An 8063-nucleotide genomic window follows, 5' to 3' on the forward strand; every position below is an offset into this window, starting at 1 on the left:
ACTCACTTAGGCATTTTTCTAAGCCTTTTCTAAGTGGCAGAGTACAATTAAAATAGAAACCAATTTTCACATACTCAAAACATACAACTTTATAGGAGTGTATTTGGACCTGTACAGTTAGTTCAGTCACTCAGTCGTGTCCAACTCTTTGTGACCCCATGAACCGCAGCATGCCAGGCCTCCCTGTCCATCACCAACTCCCAGAGTCCACCCAAACCCATGTCCATTGAGTCAATGATGCCATCCAACCATCTCATCCTCTGTTGTCCCCTTCTCCTCCTGCCCTCAATCTTTCCCAGCATCAGGGTCTTTCTCCAATGAGTCAGCTCTTTGCATCAGGTGGCCAAAGTATTGGAGTTTCAGCTTCAACATCAGTCCTGTATAACACTTTGTTTTTAGAAAGAAAAGGTCAAAACAAGAAATCAGGTCTCAAGATGACTTTCTTAAGCAGGAGACTACTGCTTATTTTGGCTAAATTTAATTTGGCTTTTTTTGCTAAACTTAAATGAAAAAGTATACTAGATCTAGAAAAAAATTTTAAAAATGAGACTTGGTGGGTTCCATTTTGAGATCATCTAGCAAATATTTATTGAGCTACTGTATGCTTGGTGGTGAAGAAATAGCCCTGAACAAAAGAGATTATTTATCTTCCTGGTGGTGTTTAAAGTCTAGTGGGAAAGACAAGAACCAAAATTAAGGTAAAATCTGATGTGATTTATGTTGGTGGAAGATGGAAGAAGTTTTCATTAGGGGAGCTAAACATGGTAGAAGTAAAGGTCTTCTAGAATATTTGGCATCATACTGAGATCTGAACAATTTGGAGCTCAGCCTCAGCCTTAAGGACAAGCATTTCAAGTAGAAGCAACAGGATGTTTGAAAAATTGGAGGTGGGAAAGTACATAGTGTAATCAAATAACTGAAAGATTGTCTAGTACTCAATTTCATTTAGATGATGAGGACATTCCAACCTGTGCTTAAATGCTCAGTTGTTTCCAAGTCTTTGCAACCCTTTGGACTGTGGCTCACCATGGGATTTTTCAAGCAAGAATACTGGAGTGGGTTACCATTTCCTTCTCCAAGGGATCTTCTTGACCTAGGGATTGAACCCATGTCTCCTGTGTCTCCTGCACTGCAAGCAGATTCTTTACCCACTGAGCCACTGAGGAATATTCTCACCTAGAAGGGTGAAGAAAAGTGTCCAGTGGAGCCAGGTGTGCGATGCAGGTCACGACTTGAAGAGCTAGCATCTTATCCAATACCCCATGGCCTTCTGTAGACTGACTAGACCTTTGGGGAAGGGCTGCTGCAACTTGTATGACAACTTTGTATGAAGGAGAAATAGAATCTCTTTCTAGACTACCATAATTTAAAACGTTTGCTAGAAAAAGTCCTCTATAAAATGGCAGTAAATATTTGTATCTACAGTGTTTGCCATCTTAATGGTTCCCTCTAGATGTACAAGGTGCATTATCACGTTGGCCTCTCGGGAGTCAGATCAATCCAACTTAAAAGGTAGTCGTCTTTGAACATTCTGTGAGGGAAGAGTTCATAACTATCTCACTCCAGTGGCTTTTTAATGGTTTTTGATGGGCTGCCCAGAGTGGAACCACTGACCTTGACCTCCTTTTAGGCATTTGTGTTCTCTTAGCTCCTGATTTATGACCCATTGCCTGCTGTGACCTTCCACATTCCTATCTGTTCTCCCTCCTGCTTGCCTTCTGATTTTCTGATTTATTACTTTTCATGATCTGGTTCATTTTCTGCCTGAAATGAACATAACCATCAAATCACAGAATCAGATATTTAATTTTGAAAATTTCCTCCTTATTTGGTTTCTCTCCCTCTCCTATTTAGTCTCTAAATAGGAGACTTGTGGCTTTGTTAGGGAAGTTCACTGGAATATCTTTTATAAAGGACAAGCTGGAGAAAAGAAGAGAAGCTGTACTTGGGTTAGAATAGATTTTCCTAATTGTGGTATGCTTTGTTGTTCAGTCAGTCAGTTGTGTCTGCTCTTGGCGACCCCGTGGACTACAGCACGCCAGGCTTCCCTGTCCTTCACTATCTCCCGGAGTTTACTCAAACTCATGTCCGTTGAGATGCCATCCAATCATCTCATCCTTTGTCGCTCATTCTTGGGAAATACTAACCTTGCATCATGTTCACAGGTGTTCAACAAACAGAGGGAAGAGTCATTATTCAGATAATCTTGGGTAGCTGCTGGGTGGAAACAGGCAACTGTTTTTCTTTCTATACTGCAATCTTCAGAGTTATTATTATGCCAGTGTGCTTATGCATATGCAAGAGTATGCAAAATTTGTAAGGTTTATTTATCTGTATAAGTAATAAGATTCTTGTGTTCCATGGAATAGAGCTTGGAGTTCTAACCAGGCCGTAGAAGGACATGATTCAGAAGAAGGAGACAGTAGTCTGTTCCTTGATTTTCATAGAGGCACGGCAAAGTCAGGGCTCATTCTGGGCAGGCTGCATGATCCCAGGCAGTATTTACTGGCAAGAGACAGAGTGGCCAGGGAAGGCTAGAGGCAGTGTGCCACCCAAGGAAACAGAGATGGTCAAGTCTGATGATCACAGCTTCTCTTAGCTATTCAGAGCAGGGTTCCAGCTGCACCAACAAACTGGAGTGCCCGGCTGGAAGCAGGGACTGGGGATTATGGATGGGGATAACTGTGGTGCTCCTAATAGCTACCTGAAGGCCTTGGCAGAATGGCTAAAAGCCCTAAATCAAGAGTCACACAGAGGTTTTTTTTTTTTTTTTTCTCTCATGGAAACACTGAGATTCAGTGGCCCCATGGCCATCTTGAAGCATAGACAATTATATACATCTTTTAAAAAAACACAGAAATGTTAGCATATGTATATAGTGTTCTACTGGAGAAGGAAATGGCAACCCACTCCAATATTCTTGCCTGGAAATCCCATGGGCAGAGGAGCCTGGTGGGCTACAGTCCATGGGGTCACAAAAGAGTCAGACAGGACTTAGTGACTGAGCACACAGTGTTCTGCAACTTGTATTGTTGAATTTTGTTTTTAAACTTGGCATTCCATCTGTGAAGGCATCCTATATAAAGCTGCTTCAGGTTTTAAATAGCAACACAGAATTCTATTGTATGGGTGTACTGTATTTACTTAGTCTTACATTGATGGGCATGTATGTCATTTGCAATGCCACAGCAAATATTGAACATACATAATTTCACATGTGTGAGAGTCTCTGTGCAGGATAAACACTTAGGACTGGTATAGCTGATGGAGAAAGAATGTACACTTTAATTCTGACAGGTATTTCCAAACTGCCTTCCATAGTTGTTGTTCAGTCTCCCAGTTGTCTCCGACTCTTTGCAACCCCATGGACTGCAGCTATGGTTTTTCCAGTAGTCATGTATGGATGTGAGAGTTGGACTATAAAGAAAGCTGAGTGCTGAAGAATTGATGCTTTTGAACTGTGGTGTTGGAGAAGACTCTTGAGAGTCCCTTGGACTGCAAGGAAATCCAACCAGTCCATCCTAAAGGAAATCAGTCCTGAATATTCATTGGAAGGACTGATGCTAAAGCCAAAGCTCCAATACTTTGGCCACCTGATGCGAAGAACTGACTCACTGGAAAAGACCCTGATGCTGGGAAAGACTGAAGGCAGGAGGAGAAGGGGACGACAGAGGATGAGATGGTTGGATGGTGTCACCGACTGATGACATGAGTTTGAGCAAGCTCTGGGAGTTGGTGAAGGACAGGGAAGCCTGGTGTGCTACAGTCCATGGGGTCGCAAAGAGTCAGACACAACTGAGCATGCACACACACCTAACATGGAAGCCATACTTTGGTGCCATTTATCATCCTGTATATGTAAAATGTGTATATAGAAGAGTTATGCATTTATACATAAATATATATAAGAGAGTTAAGAGGAAAGTGAAATATTTCTTGTCTACAGTAAGGACGGAAATAGGTGTCAACTATAGATGTATTAGATAGAGAACTCCAACAGCTCTTTGCCCAGTGCCCCAGTATATAGGAAGTCCTTGATGGAAGGAGGTCTATTACTGGTTGGAGGAGAGATTAATTGGGATTGGGCTAGCATGGGCTCGCCTCTGGGGGCTTTTAGTGCCTACAAATGAATGGAGTTGGAGACTCTGGGGCTGACATTCAATACATGTTTATTGAATGAAATTGAAAAATCTAATTTTAAAAATGATTCTTAAAACCTGGGATCCTTTTTGCTAACCAGGCATGTATTTTAAATGGAGTAGTTTTACAATCTTGATTTAGGATTAACATCCTGTCAAAAAATAAAGACATAAAGAACAAGGAAAGAAGCTTCAGATAGAAATAGTGGAATGTAGGAAATTGAATGCGAAGGCCTTAGGTCTAATATTTTGCATTCCTCTAATATATCATAGAGAGCTAGGCTTTTATTTCCTCCTTAGCTCTGTATTTACACTGTATGTGTTCCAGGCAGTCTGATTCCAGAGGAGACTGTACCATGATTGTCTGGGCAAGGGAAGGCTCCTGGGGCTGCCTTTGTCTCCTAATGTGGTGCCAGGCAAGTCAAACCACCTTGACTTCACTTTCCCTCCTCGTAAAGGGGAAAGCCTTGAACTTAAGAAAACATATTTTCTGAAATGGGGAAGTGAGGGTGCTGTGATCTATAAGCATTGGTGAGAGAACTGATAAGTTATAAGAAGAGTTACTCCACTTTCCTCACGTCTCATGGAGTTGGGTGGGTGGGGGTCACGGGAAGTCTTCCTACAGCTTTGACTTCTTAGACCATCCCCATGTGAGCTGGAAAAATGGATGAGTGTGGACATGGATGTCCAACATGTTCCCAACAATGTAAAAAAATACCCACAGGAAAAAACAAGACCAGAGCTATGGCATTGCAACCCCCAGGCAGGTGGTCCTCTCTGAGCAGTGGCGTGATTGACAGTCACCCTGTTTCTTTGTTGTTGTTGTTAAAGTTTCCAGCCTTGCTAAAAGGCGTATTGCTTTTGTGATCAGAAAGTTGTTAAAGTACATTTATTTCTCTGAAAATAAGGGAAGAAGGTGCCAGTGGCCACCACCAGTGTTTATCTGACCGTTCTGCCTCCACTGCTTGTGTGGTCCCTTCAGAGTGCTTGGGTTTCCCAAGGATGGCCTCCCGTGTTCACAAGGTGACTTCCTGATGGTGTGGGAGTGCCTGCCATCTCTCCCCTCCCCTCCTCTGGTCTCAGTGGGGAGGAATTTTCTTGCTTTTAATGACCCCAGAGGAACTACTTCCACTGCTGCTATCTCTCGAGGGCATGGCTGCTGCAGTTGCCACCAATGGCCTCTGTCAAGAGTGTGCATACTGGCCACCATGTCATCAGTATGATTATCAGAATAAAGGAGCCGCTGCCATCAATACCTCCTCCAACGCCAGCTCCTCCTCCACCATCACAGATTCCGAGATCCTTTGCCCTCTCATAAATCTTGTAGAAACAATTTTGGATTCTAGTGGATATTTATTAGAGTTTCATTGGCCAGAGACTCAGGGTGGCTCCACATTGAGTGAACAAGAGAGCCATTCTATTCTAGGACCTCTGGTGTGCTCAGAATGACAGCACACCCATTGTCTTTGAAGCACATTTCTGTGGTGGACCCTTGGCTCTCTTAGGGTGAGGAATCTTCCAAGAGGCTTCTTGGGCTCTTTTGTGCCTAGAAGCCCTGGTAAGTTCACACTGCTGGATCTTCTTGAGTCACAAGGTGCAAAAAGAGATCGTTCCAGCTACTGCCCAGGCTTTTGATTGCTGATGGAGGGAGACCTCTACCCTCAAAAGGAGGTAGAGGAGAAAGAAAACAGAGGAGAAGGGAAACAGGACCAACGGACCCTGGAAATGTCGGGTTGTGGAAAGAGAATCAGACCGTCTCCCTCCTCCCTCTGCCTCTGTGATTTTCATTCCAGAAATGATCCAGAGCCAGAAAAGGGGAGGGAAGTGCTCTTGGTTGAAGGCCTCTGGAAGGCCTGAGAAATGCTTCATGGCTGTCCTGTGCTTTAACCCTTGCAGATTCCTGGGCAGATGTTAGGACCCAGGAGCTGGCACTGGAGGAGGCATAGATGGCAGAGGCTACTTTATCCTGATAGCCACACTGACAGGGCAGCCACTACACACATGGAGACTGAGAAATGTGGAGTAACACACAGCTCTGCAGAGGCAGGCTCTGAATTGTGACCGTGAAGCACCCACCTGGCTCTCTCCACCTCTGTCCTTGGCCGTGTATTCTGGCTGCTTCTCCACCACCAAGCTGACCTTTGGGATGGGCTCTTTTTAGGCCAGGCTTTCTCAGCCTCAGCATGAGTGACATTTGAGGTCCCATAATTCTCGGCTGTTGGAAGGTCTCCTGTGCATGACAAAATGTTTAGCAGCACCCCTGGCTACTACCCACCAGAAACAAACAGCATCCGTGCCCCCTCCACCAAGTTATGCCAACCAAAAGTACCTCTAGATGTTGGCCAGCTCTGTCGTGGTGGGTGCACTGCCCCGGGTCGAGAACCACTCATTGTTACAGGGTTCCAGTTGTAATATGTTTCTTCTTAAGTGACTCCTCTTTGCTGCTCATGTCTTTTAACACTTCCTCATCACTTGCTCTAGTCACATTTGCCATGCTAATGGATGGCTCATTTCAGACGAGGGGATAGAGCCCTGTGTGCAAAGGAAATTAGGCTGAGCCAAGCACCCAGGCTGTAGACAGAGCCTGGGGAAAAGCGGCGGCCCTGAGGGATGAGCCAGGTGGTGATGGAGAGGGGGGCAGTTGGGGGGGCTCTGGGTAGGACAGGCTGCTCTACTGCTCTTCTTACTTCCTCCCTCCTTGAGTGGGCAAGAAAGTGGGTGGAGTGCAGCTGAGGCCATGGCCTTGCCTATACCTCTCCCATTCCCATCCTTAATAGATTTTGAATTTAGGCCTCCAATTGCCTGGGTCTCTCCCACCCTGTGTTTCCTATCCCCTTCACCTTTTTTACTGCCCTCTGCCCCTTCCTGGAGAGTTGGGGCATCCCAGGTAAAAGGCAGGGAGATGCATTGGAATGAGCTGAGTTTTGTGTCTCAAAGGAAGCACCACATCCTTCATGTTGACTTCATTCCCTCCCAATGACACCAACTCTCTTCACTCAGCAAATTCCACAGCCGTACTTGCCAACTGTGATTAGACACATCACCGCACACATGGATACATGTGTGCTTTAACGCAAACACAGATAACGGTGCTTTTGCTCCCACTGAAATAGTGTATTTTTGTTCCTCTACTCTGTTGTCTTATCTAGACACCTCTTCATGCAGGACAGCTTCAAAAGTCACCTTACCTTTGATCATGTCTGCACCAAACTACAAATAGCACCCCTCTGTCTGTGTGGCTGTCTTTAAAGAACACTCAAGGAGGATGACTCAGTCCTGATGATTGGCTTTGGTGAAGGACAGATGGAAGGGCATTTGGGTACTCGTGTGTTTAGTCACTCAGTCATGTCCAACCCTTTGTGACCCCATGGACTATAGCCCACCAGGCTCCTCTGTTCATGGGATTTCCCAGACAAGAATACTGGAGTGGGTTGCCATTTCCTTCTCCAGGGGATCTTCCCAGATCAGGGATCAAACCTGTGTCTCTTGCATTGACTGGTCCAAAGAATACGGATGCCCAGTGTTTCCACCTTGGCTTTTGGTATCTTTTCGTGTTGTAATTGTGTCTAGAAGTCCCTGGCATCATGGTAAGCTCTACAAGCCATTGTGTTATGGCGCTTTGTTAGGGCATCTTCATACTTCTGGTCCATAATTACTGGATGGAGAATTTTGCACACTCTGGGAGATCTAGTCCAGATCTTAATTTTCTGTTCTTGAAAAAAATGCCTCTTGCTCACTTCTTCTTCCCAGCCATTATGGATTTTGTAGTCTCTTCTTTGTTGGCACTTGAAAGTTGACCTAACATCCACGACTTGTCATTTCTTTTGACCTCACCCCTGTCTTGTCTTCCCTTTTTCCTATTGTCCTCAACTCTTCTTTCTCCTTACTTTTTGTCCTCTCTGGTCAGCTTCTCCTAGTTAATAG

Source organism: Odocoileus virginianus, unplaced genomic scaffold (assembly GCF_023699985.2).
Source record: "Odocoileus virginianus isolate 20LAN1187 ecotype Illinois unplaced genomic scaffold, Ovbor_1.2 Unplaced_Contig_16, whole genome shotgun sequence".
Taxonomy (NCBI): domain Eukaryota; kingdom Metazoa; phylum Chordata; class Mammalia; order Artiodactyla; family Cervidae; genus Odocoileus; species Odocoileus virginianus.